We start from the raw sequence: 10,400 nt of genomic DNA on the forward strand, positions 1-10,400 counted from the left end.
CATAAAAAAAAAAAAAAAAAAATATATATATATATATATATATATATATATATATATATATATATATACGTAGAGAGAGAGAGAACTGAATCACTTTGCTGTATACCTGAAACTAACACAATATTGTAAATCAACTATACTTCAATTAAGAAAAAGAACTGAGGCCACATCTAGACTCAGAGGAGAGGTGTGATGTGTCTATTAGCAATATCTGCCACAGAAGCAGGAGCAGGAGGTAACACCACAGCACTTTGTGTGTGCCAAGACCCCTGCTCTAGATGTCAGTCCTGTAATGAGTCCTGCAGAGAAAGACTAATCAGAGCCAACTCTCTGTTGGGTTATCCTTTTGGTAAACGACAAATTTCTAAATCTCTATCTTTCCCTTGGCTTCCCTGAGACCTCACGGACCATTTCCCGCAGTATCAATTGCTGTGGCCTGCAGCCTAAGAAATAAAATTTTGAAAATGAATTAAGATGTTCTATAACGCTCTTTAAAATTTTAAACACTGCGCTGAAACCAAACATTTCCCTCGTGTGGCTTATTCACTGCTTAACAGAGATAATCATACCTGGGCTGGCCAGGAGAGCCACTAAGGATGGGGACTACCCAGGGAAGATCCCTGTTCTCCTGAGTCACAGGAAGGAAGAAGGCAGGATTGGGACTTAGGTGTTCTGAGTTCTAGCCTCAGCTCTGCCTCTGTCTACTGGCATGGGCTTGAGTAACTTTACCCCTCAGGGCCTGGGCTTCTTCATCTTTAAACTGAGGACATTGGCCCCGGCAGCTGCTAAGTTCCCTTCCAGGTCTTGCATTCTAGGATGCTAATGTTTGAAGCTGCAGATCTATCCTGAGAGAGTTATGGGTTTATATTCCCCTCTGCATGTTGCTTGAACTCCTCATTGCCCAGCAAGGGGAAAAAGCAAAGCACATTTCTTCACTGGGAGGTAGGCATCATTTCTTGATGAAATATGTGTGACTCATCAGAGCCTGGAGGTTTGTGCCCAGATGCCAACTTGGGATCCAGTTATTATTGCATCTGGGAGAGAGAAAATGCTGAAAACAGCCTTTGGGGAGAAAAACAAAACAAAACAAAAAAACCATTAATTTGGCAAAAAAAAAGTCTCTGCATAGTGTGATAACATTTCGATATCTTATTTATCATCTTCATCCCTGAAATCTACTCTGCCCCCTCCTACCTCTGCCCTGACAGAGGGAAGGAGGGCAGACCTTTCCCAGGAAAGATAGGGTACCTGTGGCAGACAGAGAGCTGTCTCCGACTAGTGAGGAAGGAGAACAAAGTTGATGCCACATCCCTTTCAACCATGCTGACACTTCTGTTTTTTGTAAAGGTGTTCACTCCTGTGGGAATTGGGTTAACAGGAAACTGACATTTGGAGCCAAGACTAGAGGAATCTTGAAACTCAGTAAGTAACATCTGGCAGAATTAATTTTTTTTCATCTGAAAATTGTCAGAGAGTTATTCAAGGGTTCCTTAAGGAATAGGAACAAAAGATCAATTCAATTTAACAAATATTTATTAAGTGCCCACAGTTTTTCCCAGGGATCCTCTGGGCCAGCTTCTCAGGAGATAATATCATTGCCCTAAGGCAGGAGGGGTTTTGTCAGTGGATGAACAACGACAGCAGATTTACCTTTGAGACCCAGACACAGTTAACTGTGGCCCTGAGTAAGTAGCTTAGCTTCAGGGGAGAAAGAAATGTACACAACAGCATGGATAATCTAATACACAAGATAATCAAAAATGTTATTTTATGATTGGCTTTAGCACATATTTCATTATTTTGTAGGGCAGGTTTCTTTTCCCAACTGTAAGTTTTCTTGATCTATTAAGTCTATGGGGGGAGAGCTTTTCAAGAATCAATCATACATTTCTGAAATTAGGCTCGCCGTCAACATAGGAAGAAGTGGTACTTTTTGTCTTTCCACTAATGAAAAAGGGGGGCTGGCATCCCTCCTATACTTGATGCCCACGGGGGTCTCCTTTCCTTTTGTAGGTCAAAACTAACGATGAACCACCAGGCAGTTATGGTTTTTATTGATCTGTACAACAGGGTGGGCAATAAGAAACTGCCTGCGAGATATTCAGGATACAGGGGTCTCAGCTGCCCAGGAAGCCAGAAAAGAACTTTGGGCGACCCCCTCCCCCCGCATCATGGTTGGTCCTGCTTTGCTCATGGCCTGAGTCCTGGGCTGCATTCGTAAGAGAGGGGCAACCCTAAGTGACCTTGCTCATGAAGCTGGCCCCACACTGTGCCCCTAATCACACTAGAGACAGGCTGCATCAGAGAAGGGGAAGTCACAGCCCAGCACTAAGAGGGACTTTTGGTAAAGGGCCCAGGCACTGTGTGAAGAGCACTGAGAAACCCACTTTTGGGAAGAGGACTCAGTTAACTGTAAGCCTGGGTGAGTACCTCCATTTCAGACGTAGTGTTAACAAAACCCCCTCAGCATCTAACATCTAACAACCAGAGAGCTGACACCCTTGGCTAGATGATGAATTCCCTTATCCGTTAGGAAAAGACTAAGTATCAAATCACTTTTCCTGTGGGTAAGCAAGAGCCTGTAGTTTATGTAAAGGCTTCAGCTCCTGTGGGAAGGAAGGAAACAGGAAATTTACGCTCGGAACCAGGACTCAAGTGAGAGTGAAACTTAGTAAGTACTAGCTTTAAACCAAAGGTGTCAGTTTATTTGGTTTGGTTTTTGAATTATCTGGAAGCTCCAAAGAGAGAACACTTCTCCCTGAGGATTTGGTTCCAAAATTTTGACTTCAAACGTCTAAAAAGATCTAATGTTAAGGCAGATGGTAGGCTTGGAAATCTTTATTTCCCTGTATAATAAGTAGAGACCTACTTTTCTACTCTCTGCTTATTTGTTTTATTTTGTTTAGGAAATAAGGAGGAAGACTAGACACGCTGAGGGGAAAAAATACATTTGCACAGCATTTTTGGATAGATTAGGTCCAGAGAATCAAATCAAAGACTAACAGCTCAGAAAGTCCATAAAGACCACCAAACTCACTTCTTTAATTTTGCAAATGAGGACAGTGAAACTCAGAGAGGTTTGTGAACTTGCTCACTGTCTCGCAGCTGAGCCTGGTCCAGGGCAAAGCCAAGACAGCTCATAGCTCTGGACCAGGGCAGACCCAAGAGAAAGAAAACATCATGGTTCTTGACTGAACAACTTTATTTGAACCCCAAACATTCTTTATCCGACTTAGCGAGCTCAAAACAGAACCACAGATTTCTAAAGGGAGATAAAATCATCGCATGCCTATTTGAGGGGGAAAGGTGGCTAAAGTCAGAACAGCTAAACTTGATATGAGGGGAAAGGTGTAGCTACCTGCAGACTGAGGCAGAGATGCAAGAAGCCAAAATGAAAATGCTGGTCTTGTCTTCAGACAATTAACTGTGACCATCAAACACTACCTATAAATTCCACAGAGCTAATTTCTCTCCCAGTGGGATTTTATATTCTATGATAGATTGCATCAGCTATGCAATTACTTTGAACCACAGAATGTGTGTACAGAATTGGCTTGCTGAGCCTTCCTGTGTCTTAAAGTGGCAATCATCTCTGGACATATCTCTCAGCACTGAAGCTCTGGGCTACCACAAAGAGAGACACCATCACTTATCCTGTCTTAAAAGCTTGGAGGCTGAAGGAAATTTTTAGTTCTTGGGAAGCTCTGCAAAGCTGGGTTCCTTAAATTAACCTCACAGGTTTTTGCAAAGCCCCTCAGCATTGTGTTCAGCAAACCAGTGGCTCTAAAATGACATTTGGGAAAGGGACTCAGCTCACAGTGCATCTTGGTAAGTGGAGGACAGCACTGAACCCTCTTCTTGAAAATGACATGAGATCCTTTTTACAGTGACTGATGGGGATGTGGCTTCCTGGCCCATCTCCGCTCATATTTAAATCCTGCCTGGCTAAAAGATACCCTCTCCACATCCCCCAAAATGGTCCAACCATGAAGGTGCAGCTGGATACAGCTCTTGCTAAATTCTCACAAAATCGCTTACCCTCCTCATCAAACTGCTTGGTGGTTCTTCTGTTGCCCTCACAGCTCTGCTGGTTTACCAGTTAGAGGAAGAGAAGTGCCCACGGACTTTAGGATTTTTAGGTCATTGTGAAAAGAGGAACACTGTCAATGTGTTTGTCTTCTGGGGAGGAAAATAATGATGATTTATTAATTGCTTACTATGTGCTAGGCAATGTGCTGCATGCTTTCGATCCATTACCACAGTCAACCCTTATATCAGCTATGTGGGTTAAGTGCTGTTATTATCCTCATTTTATAGAAGGGAACTTTTTAAATTTTTATATTTTATATTTTTATAGAAGCACAGGGAGAGGTTGAGTAACTTCTTCAGATTGGCTCAGTGAGAGAGAGGGCCTGGAATTTAATTCTTGAGACTCAGCTTCCAGAGCTAAATGTTTACCAGCTGGGGGGTTATGTTTGGGCGGGAAATCACTGACACTTTGGTCTCTAGAGTTGCTAAAATAATCCCTAGAGAAGTGTGCTCTCAGCTAAGCAAGCCAGAGATCAAGCAGCAGGACCACTGCAACCCACCTACAGATCCTAGTCTGTACAACAGCATCACAGTGCGGCGTCATTCTCCCCACTTTACAGGTAGGGGAAGTGAGGGGCAGCAAGTTAAGGGACTCGCCCTGGGTTTCAAACCCAAGTCTGTCTGACCCCAAAGCCTGAGCTATTCCAATTAATTGCAACTGCCTACCAACTAAGCTAATCAGTCAATTAATGAAGGTAATCTAATGTTAGGTAAAGATGGATTAAATTGTTTCCATGGTCCTCCCCACCCCCTTTTCAGGAATGACCATTTAACTGTGTAATTGCACAACATTGTGTTTCTGCCTTTGTGCTTCCTCTGGGAAAGCAGGAGGAGCTGGGGTTCCCAGCACCTGGTGGAAGGGCCTTGGCAGTATTTGCAAAGCAGTCTGTTAGGGTGTAACTCAGGGCGGATCTGAAAGACTCTTCTTTGGAAAGGGAACGAAACTGACAGTAAGCCCATGTAAGTCTGAATAACTAATGCTTCCAAATTTCTCTCTGGAACCCCGATTCCTAAATTTTCCATTTCCTTTTATAACGCAAGTCCAAACCATGGCAGCCCCACTGGTGGATTCCAACTGAAACAGCCTTGATGTGTACCTACCTCCCGTGGGACTCTGCTGTTTACCCTCACGTGCTATTTTATCTAATAAACCAGAGTGACAGTGCTACTGCAGCATTAAACTAAGGAATCACACTGATAGAAAGTTTAATTTCGTATTAGAACTGGTAGAATTTTCCATGGGACTAAGAGAAAATCAATGAACTCTCTGAGCCTCTCGTGTCTCCCTCTGTTAAATGAGGGAGGCAGTTCCTACTCCTGTTTTACCAGAGCAGGCATGCTGTGAGGGAAGGTTGGCACATTTCCAACTAAGTGACAAGGAAGGAGGGCCGCAGAAGGTCCATAAACTTTACCACCAGACCCTCATTATAAAAAGCGCTTTTATCAAGGGGATTCTTGGATGATAGATAAACATTTAAGTAGGTAGGAAGGGGAGTTTGGGCAGCTAAGTTTTTGCAGAGTCTCGTGTCTTCGTGTGGTACCACAGCCACTAATAAGCTGACATTCGGAAGAGGAACGACCTGAGTGTTAGACCAGGTATGTTTTAAGGAAGATGGCTTGTTCCTGAACATAAGCCACCATTCTTAGAAATTCAGTGAAAGGTCACTGAATTGCTCGTCCAGTGATTAGCATCTTTGGGGACTTGGTGCCACAGGTCTTTCTGGCGATCATGATAATGAGAGCAGCCTCTGATGGAGCCCCTTTAGGGCTGTTTCTTCAACACCTTTAAGCCCTTGGAAATGTTAAAAGCTGGTTTTTGTTGTTGTTGGAGATGTGTGTCTGACAAATGGAATCTGAACTGAAGTTTTAATGTGTCAGGGCAGAAAGCAGTTAGGAAGAAAGGATATATTAGACTAAAGTACACAGCAACACAGGGTGGGCAATGCAACCCGACCCAAAGGAAGACAGTGAGATACAGCCTATTGATATAAACGACTGAATGACCACTCTCGGGTGAGCTACTTATCTTCCCAAGGCCTCCATGTTGGTGCAATTAGGGGAAAAAATTGTCTAATCCCCATAATTCTCAAATTCTTGGAGCCACACCAAGTTGAGTAAAGCCATGTAAGATATTCTGGTGCTGACGCTGATCACAAGCTGATATTTAGGGAAAGGATAAGATTGAAAGCAAATATTCAAAATAGTCAGAAAGATCATGAACTGCTGAAAAAATGCCCCAGGATGCTGTTAACCACTACGTTTCTAACTGGGACTTTTTCATCCTTGCCTTGGCTGAGCTTATCATAGAAGCCCCTTTGGATACCCACTCGTTTCTGTGCCCCTCAGTGAAAAGGGGCACTACACTGGGAAGTGTCAGGGAAGGATTCCCTAACCTTTTATAATAACAACCCTTCTCTCCCGCTTGCAATAACCAGAGGGAGATTTTGAGTGCTACCTACCACTCTCAAAACAAATCGATTAATTAACTTGAATGTAGCTGAAATGTTTCTCCATGAGGGAGTCTCTATTTACTACAACAGAAGCACATTCCAAACAGCCATCTGGGGTTTACCTTTTGCTTACAATTCATAAGAGATACCAACTACCCAATGGATACCTCAAAGTAAAACTTCTACTTTCATGGCCAAATTAGTATCCACATTAGAAAGGCTAGAATCAGGATGTCCTAGTGAGTATTATGTTAGCTCCAGATGACCTTCCTGAAGTCCCTTAAGCCTAAAATAGCATGAGATTTAAAAACAAGTGTTTCCACGCTGACCTGTGTGTTCAGTTGCTAACTAGAGTTCAAAGAGCAGGCCAGTCGGCTACCATGTTTCCAAACTGGGTTGGATATTTACAGTCCTCCAGACACTAGCAATGATAATCAGAAAACGCACATGTTATTCCATTTTTATTTATAATTCTCATCTCTCCCAGAGAAGTTATAAATTTTCTCCCAGAGTTGTGGTATTCATACTTCTTTCGGTTCCTTTATTTGTGATGTGTACAGAGATGAAATATTGGTTGAGATTCCAAAAACATCTATGAGATTTACCTTAAGCTTTGCCTGTCAGAGAGCTTCTAAGAGCTAAAAAGATGGGAAGCTGACATTTGGGAGCTAGATTAAAAAGAAAACTCAACTAACCCCAAGGGGCAACGCTCAGCAGATGGTTATTTAGACACAGGCACGTCAACCCCGCAAGCCTAGTTGCTCAGTTTGCTGCACTGCCCCTATCTTGGGCTTGGCTGGAAGAGTAATAATGACTTGCTCACCCCCAGACCTGTCTTGGGAAGAGAGAAATGTCAGCCTCCAGCCCTAAAAACTCCTTCTGAATTGGTTCATTTCAATAGAGTTGATCAGTACACGTGGTGTTCTGGAAGTCACAGAAAAAGTGTATTAGAAGCTCCAGCAAATGGAAATGAAATGTAAATTTAGATCGTAAATATAGGACTGCAGTAAATAGATAGCAGGAAAAATAGATGAAGAGATTGGAAACTTAGCACATTTCTCTAACCCTAAGGGGGCTGTTTCTATGAAGAGTTTACGACTGTTGAAGAGGAGAGGGGAGGAGGAGGACGGAAGCAAACAGATCTCCTCCTAATGCTCTCCACATTGCAAAACTGGAGATTAGTTTTCAATCAAATCTCCCTGAGCAGAAGAAAGAAACCATGTCTGTTTTCAGACTTCAGGGTGCATGGGTGGGTGTCCTCTAGAACTGATTCTGAGGAGGGCCCCCTGTGGGAGACAAGTGCTGGCAATGTCTTGGGGGAGGGGGGATTGAGTCCAAAACTAAGTCCAGATAAGTGTGCAGAGAAGACGGGGTCACAGGACAGGATTTCCCCCCTGGATTTTCTGCCTTGACTTCTAAGCTTTCCTGTCTTAGCCAATGGACCAAGTCCCAGATGAGCAGACCCTAGGATTCAAACCACCAATTTCAAGGAGGAAGCCAGCTTAACTTCACTCAGGAGACCTTGTGTATTCTGATTTGAAAGAGTCTTTAAATCCAGCTGTTTTTAGGGAGAGCTCTGTAAAAGCTGAAGGATATTTAAAAAGAAAAAAGTTAAAATTCTGTGAAGTGGAAATAAAGATGTTAGATGTTTGACGGACAAAGAGAATAAAAATGTGGTACATGTCCGTAACTGCTAAAGGGGACTTTGTTGTCAAGGAGGAAGAAGGCAGCCCCAAAGAGACACTGTCCTAAACCTCCCTGATTTGTGAGATTCGGGCCATTGTCCCCAGCAGGCTCGGGCGCTGAGAGCAGATCAGGCTCCTGTTCACGGGGCAGAGAGAGGCCTTCCGTGTGTGCAGTTTGTGTAAAGCTCTTTGCTGTGGTGCACCTCTGGGGAGTGCCGGCCAGAAGATGGTATTCGGGCAAGGAACCAGCCTGACCATCAACCCCAGTGAGTATGAAAGTGTGAAGCCACGTGGGGCTCCCGAGAGCTTTATCCTTTCTAGACCACGTCCCAAAGCCTCTCCTGGACCGGCACGTACTTGTTTTGCCTGGTCCATCACAGGGAAGCAGATTGGGAAAGACCAAAACCCCCTCAAACTCCTACCTTGAATACGGCCCTGTAAAACTCCCTCACTCTCTCCCCTTCTGCAATCGGTTTCCAGTAAACCAGAATCTAGTGTGTTGATGCGAACAATTTTAAGAAAAAACAGAGAAACAGCTTAGCCCTGAAGTACAATAAAATGAAAACTGTGTGAGTGCCAACCAGGGGTAGACAACGAGGGAAAAAGAAAAAGAGATAGTTTACCCAAACTAAGGTGGCAACTAAGAAAAAGAAAAACAATTTTAAAATTTGTAATAAGCAAAGTATATATTTATCAGGGCTCCATTGCCCTCTGGAGGCCCAGCTCCCACCTGCAGCAGCTGCCTTCTGGGCATGTTGTCAAATAACCTGTAGTTTAGTGCAGGGTTGTGGGATCGAGACCATATTGACCCCCAGGGCCCTTCCGCAAAGAGCAGCTCCTGTTCGTGTTTTTGTAAAGCCTCCGCTGACTGTGAGACTAGTGGAAGTAGCAGGTATAAACTGACATTTGGAAAAGGAACTCTCTTAATCGTGAATCCAAGTAAGTCTGAAGGGCCTGGTGGGGAGTGGGAGGGATTCAAAACATCTCTTTCTTCTGATTTAAATTACTTGTGCCCCCAAAACATCCCGGGTTAGTTTCCAAATCTAATGCTTGCGTTGGGAGGATATGATCCCCATCAGAGAGATTAGAACTCCGTTGTACAAAGTCTAAATTACCTTCAGCCAAAAACATTCCTATCATCCATCTTAAATGAGATTATTGGTACAGAGAGAAAAATTGAATACAGGAGGCTGAGGGATTCAGCTAAAGCCAGGAAATGTTTGCCAAAAAGATAGAGAGGAAATTGGCATATTGTGACTATGCAAATTCAGTAGACCAAATATAAATCTTCCTGATGTAGGTACTAAAACTCCCCTAAATTTATCTCCTGAAATAGTGGGACCCTGAGATTTCATTATCTGCAGACAGATTTCTTTTCTTCTTTTACCTTCACTTTGTCTCTTTTAAAGGTTCTATTCTCCATCCCCAGTCTAGTAACTGAGGTCTCCACGGGTGGAACTGTCCGGTTAACTCAGAGCATTTAACCCCACTTTTCCCTCCATTACCAAAATCATTGATTGAGTCGCCATTTTACTTAGCTCATCCAAGGAAAGGGGAAAAAATTCATTTGTCCTCTGAATCGTGAAAATACTGCATTTTATTCTCTCCTTCACATATACACCCACCCTTTCACAAGGGTAATAATGTGTGTTAAGTACTTGGAAAAGTTTTAAGTGCTATATATAACAGTAAGGAACTGCGGTTTCTACTGGCATTTCTTGAGATTCTGTGTTTCTGGTGGGCTTCTGAAAGTGGTGCTTATAAACTAACGCCGGGAAGACGGACTTGTTATAAAATTTGGGTAAATGGGAAAAACCTGTTGAAAGGAGACCCCAGTCTCCTTTTGACATAAGCTAAGCACCCTGGTTGCTGAGTTTCATTTATTCAGATCTACTTTCTGTGATGAGCAGAGGACGCAGCACTGGGAGAGGCATGCTGAAAAATACAGCCCAGTCGAAGCTCTTGAAAAACTGGATCACGGGGTCGGGGGGGGGGGGGGGGGGTGTAAATGACTAAGTGATGCAGTGCATGCAGCATTGAAGGAGTTATTGCAGCCCTGGTAGCAGCTGGCTTGGAATGCTCTGGGCTAGGTCCTGCCTAAAGAACATGCAGTGTGGTTAGCCGTGAAGTTGTCACATGCAGAAGTGTCTTGTTCAGCAGGGGCAAAAACAAAGAA

At 43.5% G+C, this 10,400-nt stretch overlaps 1 long non-coding RNA gene and 1 gene segment (V, D, J or C); both read left to right on the forward strand.

The window, feature by feature from the left end:
• Positions 1 to 9,163, forward strand: part of LOC103079364 (uncharacterized) — a 211,792-nt gene extending 202,629 nt beyond the window's left edge. Inside the window, exon 4 of the long non-coding RNA XR_456937.1 lies at positions 9,100 to 9,163. This is a non-coding gene — a long non-coding RNA (uncharacterized LOC103079364). The remainder of the gene's footprint in view (positions 1 to 9,099) is intronic.
• The window catches only part of LOC103079551 (T-cell receptor alpha chain C region-like), a 289,115-nt gene that overhangs the window by 206,928 nt on the left and 71,787 nt on the right, over positions 1 to 10,400 (forward strand).

This window comes from Lipotes vexillifer, unplaced genomic scaffold (genome assembly GCF_000442215.2).
Source record: "Lipotes vexillifer unplaced genomic scaffold, Lipotes_vexillifer_v1.1 scaffold1093, whole genome shotgun sequence".
Lineage (NCBI taxonomy): Eukaryota > Metazoa > Chordata > Mammalia > Artiodactyla > Lipotidae > Lipotes > Lipotes vexillifer.